This window comes from Glycine max, chromosome 11 (assembly GCF_000004515.6).
Source record: "Glycine max cultivar Williams 82 chromosome 11, Glycine_max_v4.0, whole genome shotgun sequence".
Classification (NCBI taxonomy): Eukaryota; Viridiplantae; Streptophyta; class Magnoliopsida; order Fabales; family Fabaceae; genus Glycine; species Glycine max.
In genome coordinates this window covers 9788943-9796062 of record NC_038247.2, presented here as the reverse complement: position 1 = coordinate 9796062, position 7120 = coordinate 9788943, and positions in this window count along the sequence as shown.

Genomic DNA, 7120 nt, shown 5'->3' with positions numbered 1-7120 from the left:
GAGATAAATTGGAAGGGGAAGGGAGAAGATGAAATTAAGTGTTAGGTTGTTTGGTAAAAGAAAAAACTGGAAATAACTTAAATAAAATTAAGATTTATTATGTTATTTTTCAACTATTTTTTTTATTTCTCTCGTTATATCTTTTCTGTATTTATTTTCAATCAATCACTTTCAATTTTTACTTTATTTTTTACTGTGAGGTGAATAACTATTTTGGATTTACCATGCCTACAAAACTCATACTTACTTTTTAAATTTCTAAAAGCCACGTGCTACTTTTTTATACCACATGTTGCAATTAAAAATATCGGGAAGGGATCTGATCAAGGTATAATACTCACGTGATATTGACAATTTTGCCATATGCACTTTTTATCATCATTTATTGAAAATAGTTTAGGTGAGTTGAATTTTAGATCTAGAATAAACAGAGTTGTAATAAGTTTCAAGGTTCTTACTGAATGTTTAAAGGAGTATTTATAGATTATTTATGAACGAAATTTTCACATGTATATTTTTAGATAAGAGATCCACTTATTTTAAGAGTAATTTTTTTACTTTTTATTATCATTATTCATTTTTTAAAAAATTTAATAATTAAAATTAGTTATTTATTATAACCATTAGATCTTAAGAAAATAAATTATAAGAATAAAAAGTAATTATAAAAAGAATTACTCTTGAAATAAAATGAATCTCCTCTCATATTTTTAATACCCTAGTTTAATATTTTATATAAATCTTATTATAAGATTCAAATTGAGAGTGAGTTTTTTTTTAATAAGATCTAATTCAAAATTCTCCTACATCAATTATGTTTTCATAAAAAAAAATTATTTATTGAAGTTAATTCTAGAATGACATGATGTTGAAAAAAACTTATATAATTCATTAATATTTGTTAATTTGGTTCACATAAGTAATTTAAAGGAAAAAATATAAATTTAAGATAAATTTAATACTCTAAATTAAATTAATTAAATTTTTTATCCTTAATAAATTAATTACATCTTATAATAAAGATAAAAAGAAGTATATAAGAGTAAGACAACGAATATTACAAGTGGGATGAGCAAACTACAACTCACGTGCTTAGTTTTGTTTTATCTCCCCATCCATCACCCGATACATTTTTGGGTTAAAATTGTCTCTATCTTTATTTCTTATATTATTAAGGTTTTGAAAAGATAAATAAAATAGACATAATACACAGAGAGTATCATTTTTTTTTCAAAACTATAACAATGAAATGAATAGAGAAAAATAGAAATGGAGAAATTTTTTCCCTACATTTGCATATGTTTAGGAATAGTTTTTTTTTTAAATAATCAATTTATTATTTTAAAAACTCTTAAACATTAAATAAAAACAAGGTTATTTTTATAAATAAAAAAAGGTAAGTTGATTACATAAAAGTTCAATTAACTGGGTAAAATAAATAAAATAATTTCAAATGAATAATTTCTAAAGCTATCAAGTAAAATAATTTATTTGGTTACTTTTAAAAAAAATACCATTTTCATTTTTTAAATAAATTAAATAACAAAAATTAAAAATATGCAATTTTATAATTTTTTAGTTTTTATTATTCAGTTTGCAACTTGTATAAATTAATTTATAATCTTTATTATTTAGTATCATATTTTTATTATTTAATTCATAGTGTTTGATATAAATTTTATGGTTTTCTAATAAATAATGTGATATTTTTAAAGAAGGGGTTACTTATTTGTAGTTTATTAAATTAAAAGATTAAAAGATAAAGCATCTACTTCCTATCTCTTCCTTTGCTTGTCTTTGTCATTTACCTGGATGTTCATGTGTGAAGGTATCCCATATGCTTGGTCCTCTTCCACCTTCCTTTGCTGCTCCTTCGAACTATATACATGCATTTATAACAAAATCATGTAATAAAGTTAGTAGCTAGCTATATAGACCAGCGCATATATAAAGCTTTGTAATTAAAAGGAAAAAGAAATTGTAAGGAAAGGAAATGGTATAAAAAGAATGGAAGGGTTATTATAAACACCAAGTTTTATGAGTTTTGAAAGGGTTATTATTATAATATATATATATATATATATATATATATATATATATATATATATATATATATTAATTATTTCCTCTTTTATCTCATTTTTATACCATTTTTTATCTTTCTTTTTTGCAATCATATCTTTATTATTTCCTTTCCTTTTCATTAACATATATATTCATATCTTTGTAATTAAAAAATGTATAAAAATGAGATAAAAGAGGAAATGATGGATATGGATCTCTTACACTGCACCCCACCCATATGCAGTTTGTATAATAGCAATCGATTGTTTGTAATTTTTTGTAAGACAATGATAATAATATTTTAAGGTTCAAGATGCGTGCAGTTAAGAGAAGATGTAGAGGATGTGATTTTTATTTTATCTAGACCAGTTATATCTTTTAAAAAGTAACATATTTGAGTGGTATGTGATCAATATAGACAAAAAAAGTTTTTTCTTCGGAGTATTAATCTTCTATATAAATATTATATAAAAGAATAGTCTAACAAAAATATCAGTTTAGTCTCATCAAATTTGTAACACGTGTTATTTTTGTTAATTCTCTCTTTCTACAGCTTTTTTAAATTTGAAATTGAGCAAATGACATAGGACAGGTGTGGTCTAACGTGCGCCGGGACGATCACGTGTTGCTGTCTATGCCTCAATGGAGTTATTCACGGGGACTTGTTACCCCCACACCTTACCCTATCCGATTAATCCTTGCTTTGCTTGGTTAATTAATCACATTATCACATCATTGCATTAAAGCAACTGCAGCTAGCTTTAGTTTCAAAAGCTACTGTTAAAAAAATAATATTTGAAAAACTTGGCGCCATTATATATATATAAAGAATTAGAACTTGCAAAATGAGTATATTAACTTTAACTCTTAAGAGTTAAATACTTGGATTGCCTAAACCAATGAGTATATTAACTTTAACTGTTAAGACTTAAATCTGATGCATGTGTGAGAATAATGAGGTGTTAAGTTCCGGTCATAAAATGTTAAGAGTTAAATCTGTTGCATGTGTGAGTAATAATGAGATTTTAAGTTATAACTTTATAGGCTAAATCAATATTTTAGTTTTGAGGAGACACTGAGGATCTTTGAAGCCATTTTAAGGTAATGTTTATTTAGTGTATATATATATATATATACATGTCACATGGGAGGAGACGTACCGTGTACCTATACGCGTTTAGTAATGGTTTTATTCATAAAAAAGTAGTTTGAAAAAAATAACACAAATGATTTTTTATTCTTTTTCTTATAATTTTTATATTTTTTTTTGGAGTATTTTACTTTTTAATCTAAGCGGAGCAATGCACGGATAATCTATTAAAAGAATAAGTAGGTGAAAAGTCTAAAATAAATATTATATATTTTTTATATATCGTTTAAATAAGAACAAAATGAAAATTTTAAAAAATTACTATTTAATGTAAAAACTGGAAAAAGAAAGAGAACAACAAAAAAAATACATGGAACAAAAGTACTCTGTGCCTAGTAGTCAGCGGGTGAGGGAAGGATCCTAACCCCTAATTTGTAGTGTCATGTGTTATGTGAACGAGAGTAAAAATGAAGATGTCTATTTTTTTTTAGTAATAGAGAGGATACAACTCTTTTTATTAATATTTGGAGAAAAAAAAATACAAATAACTTTTTATACTTTTTCTTACAGTTTTTATATTTTTTTTTGAAGTATTTTACTTTTTAATTTAAGTGGAACAAACCGAAACGATACATGGAGATACACGGATAACTACTAATTAATTAAAAAAATACACGTCGGTTGATTCATATATTTGGTGATAGAGATTAACACTATCTTATTTCAATAGGGAAAAAAATTGTCCATGGGCTATTGTGACCCAGGGCTGTGTCTAGAATTTGCAAGGCCTTTAGGCAAAATTTATATTTTTGAGTTTTACCCTAACTAAAATTATTAATTAAAATTTAATAATTGAGAAATTTCAACATATCACTCTGTAATCATGCATTCAATCACTCTTGCAATACAGTTATATCAAATTCAATATAAGAAATTTAATTTAATTTTTTTTTGGCAATGACAACAATTCAAATACTATTACGAATACTTCATAATCAGTTTTCAATATATTTTATTACTTATAATAGGACACTACTTTCTTTTGGTAGTATTTCTTTAGTACCTTCAATTTAGGAGGAAAGAAAAAAAAAACTAAACCACACTAATATGAAATGTATGCTCACTAATTAATATCAAATTTAGGAGGAAAGAAAAAAACCTAAACCACACTAATATCAAATTAGGAATCATACTATTTTAATGAAATTTAATCTCTATATTCACTTTAGTGTTATTTTTTTATTTGAATTTAAAACAAATATAAACTAATTTTCTTATGACATTTGAAAAATGAAAAATAAAAAAAAAACTTCTCGAATAATCTATAACATTTTATGTGTGTACATTTTTTAAATCGTATAATAGTATTAATAAATTAAGTACCAATAATATAATAAAAATTATTACTATATAGTTTAAATTCAAAATAATTTTTCATAAGTAATTTAAAAAAAATAGAAATGAAGCCTAAGGCCACACTGTTGGCATATGTTAACAAACCTATCCTCACCACTATTATAAAGTGTAGGTATAACGGGTATAAGATATAGTGGCACACGATACTAATGACATTCTTTATAGTAAGGATATGAATTCTTACATGTCAGGGTAAAAAATTAGTGTATTGAGGATATTAATCCTTACATGTCAGTGTGTATTTAAATAAGTTATTAACAAAAATTAATCACGTGTGTTTAAATATAAAAATAATAATTTAGGAAGAAAGTTGACAATAAAAAAATATATCATAATAATAGGGGAGATCCATAAAAGCCGTCTATGAAGTGCAGGTGCGTTTAAATTTTAAATTTAGTCACAAATAAAAAGCACGTCCATGTACGTAGAATTTGGAATTGAATGTCACAAATTGACAAAAAAAAACACAGGGTGGAGCAAGGCAGGTATGCATGCACTAAATAAAAAGATTATTTACATGCAAATGGGCACATAAGTGAAATGTGATATGTCTATCAAAGTTGCACAAAGCTTTTCAAAAAAAATAAATTCAAAGTTGCACAAAGTTTACCAAAGTTTTCTAGAGAGCTAATATCCGCCCTTAATCATTAATTTAACCTATGTAAAAAATCATTAATTTAATCTGAGAATATAGATATTTTGTTTTCTCGTTTAAAATTATTTTTTAATTACTTTTAACAACTATAATTTTATATTTTTAATAAATTAATCACATCAGATTTGCTTTAATTTAGACATTATTATTATTGTTGTTTGTTAACATTAATTCTGAGGGTTGATTTAAATTATCAAAAAGGAAAATTATTAAGTAAAAAACATTTATTACTTAAAATGTAAATTTATAATAATCATTTTGAATGAAAATTTCATCTTTCTTAAGTACTCTTGTGAATAAAGCCCAAGAAATATTTTATTTTAATTTTTTAAATAATTTTAAAAATAAATGCTAATATTTTTTATATTATTGTTGTTAAAAATCAATTGATAGCAAATGTTGTTTCCGTGCACACACATAAATGAGATGTCTCTAGCTAGTAATTAAAGAGCTGTTTTTATATGCAAAAATGGAGAAATGAATATTGATAATTAGATATTATCATGTGTTAAGACTTAAGAGTGCCACAAGTATATCAATCATATAAATAATAAAGTGGGAGAAGAATATTGTATCAATATCGATTGTAGTTTGACAACGATGTAATTGATTAATTGTAGTTTGACAACAATGTAATCAATTAATTATTCTTGTGATTTAGAAATTAAGAACAAATTGATAAAGAACTTTTAGGTTTGATTTAATGGAAAGAAATAAGAATGAAATATAAAGCATTAGAAAGTTCAATTAATAGAAATAATTGGGGATATGTTTAAAGTTAATTGGAAACTAATCAACTTATTAAATTATAAATGTTGCAAAATTAGTTATTAAAGTAACTAAAAAATATAAAATGACTGAAAAATAATAAAATTATGATTTATTTAAAAAAGATCAGCAGGACATTTGATAAATATATTAAGAATAAAAATGAAAGAAAATATAAAAATTTAGAAACTAATATTTTAAAAACATTATTTCAAGTGACATTCAAACAAATATTAAAAGTTACTAAGAAACTATTAAAAATTATTTATCGAATAACCAAATAAATTTTTTAACAAATAAAAAAAAGTTAAAAACTATTTTTTTTCTTCTAAAACCCTCCTTATTATGTGATATATTAACATCAAATTTCTCTAATTTAGTTTAACCCCAATTATTTTTGGTGGTAAACACTTATTTTCTAATTATGAACCTTAATCCATCATGAATGATAAAACAATTAACACACACAAGTCATATTTTTTTTTTCCGAAAACACTTGACATTCAAGTGTATGTACATACATATACATAAATAAATATATATTGAAAAGAAACATTATTAAAAAATAGATTTAGATTTTATTATTACAAAAAAATACCCAGATATTAATATTTTAAAACACAATTAGAATGTGAAAAATTATATCAATAATAAAGAAATTTCAATTAGTATACCTAGAATATCCTAAATTATATAATTTAAAATGGTAAAATGTTAATTTAACGGGTTTTTCTATTAAATACTTTTCTAATATTATTTTGAAAGAAAGAAAAATGCCAGCCACCCTGTTAATGAGTATTAGACTATTAGGGTTTAGTGTTTTTAGTGAATGACTTATTTGGGTTTCCTGGTTGGGCCTATCGTAAGTAAGTTTTCCTTTAACTGACCCCGGAAATAACAACATATTCTCAAACATTAATAATATCATAAAAAAATAAAGAAAAATAAAATAAGGGAACATAAAGAAAAGAAGTAGAAAGGATTAAGAGAGGTTAATATATGATAAAAATATATTTAAAAAAATGATTTTTCATTGTTTGGTTTTAATTTTAACTTGGTTCTATAGGTTTAATTGCCATTTCATTTAGTGTATTACGAACTAAATTTATGTGATTAATTTTTTTTCC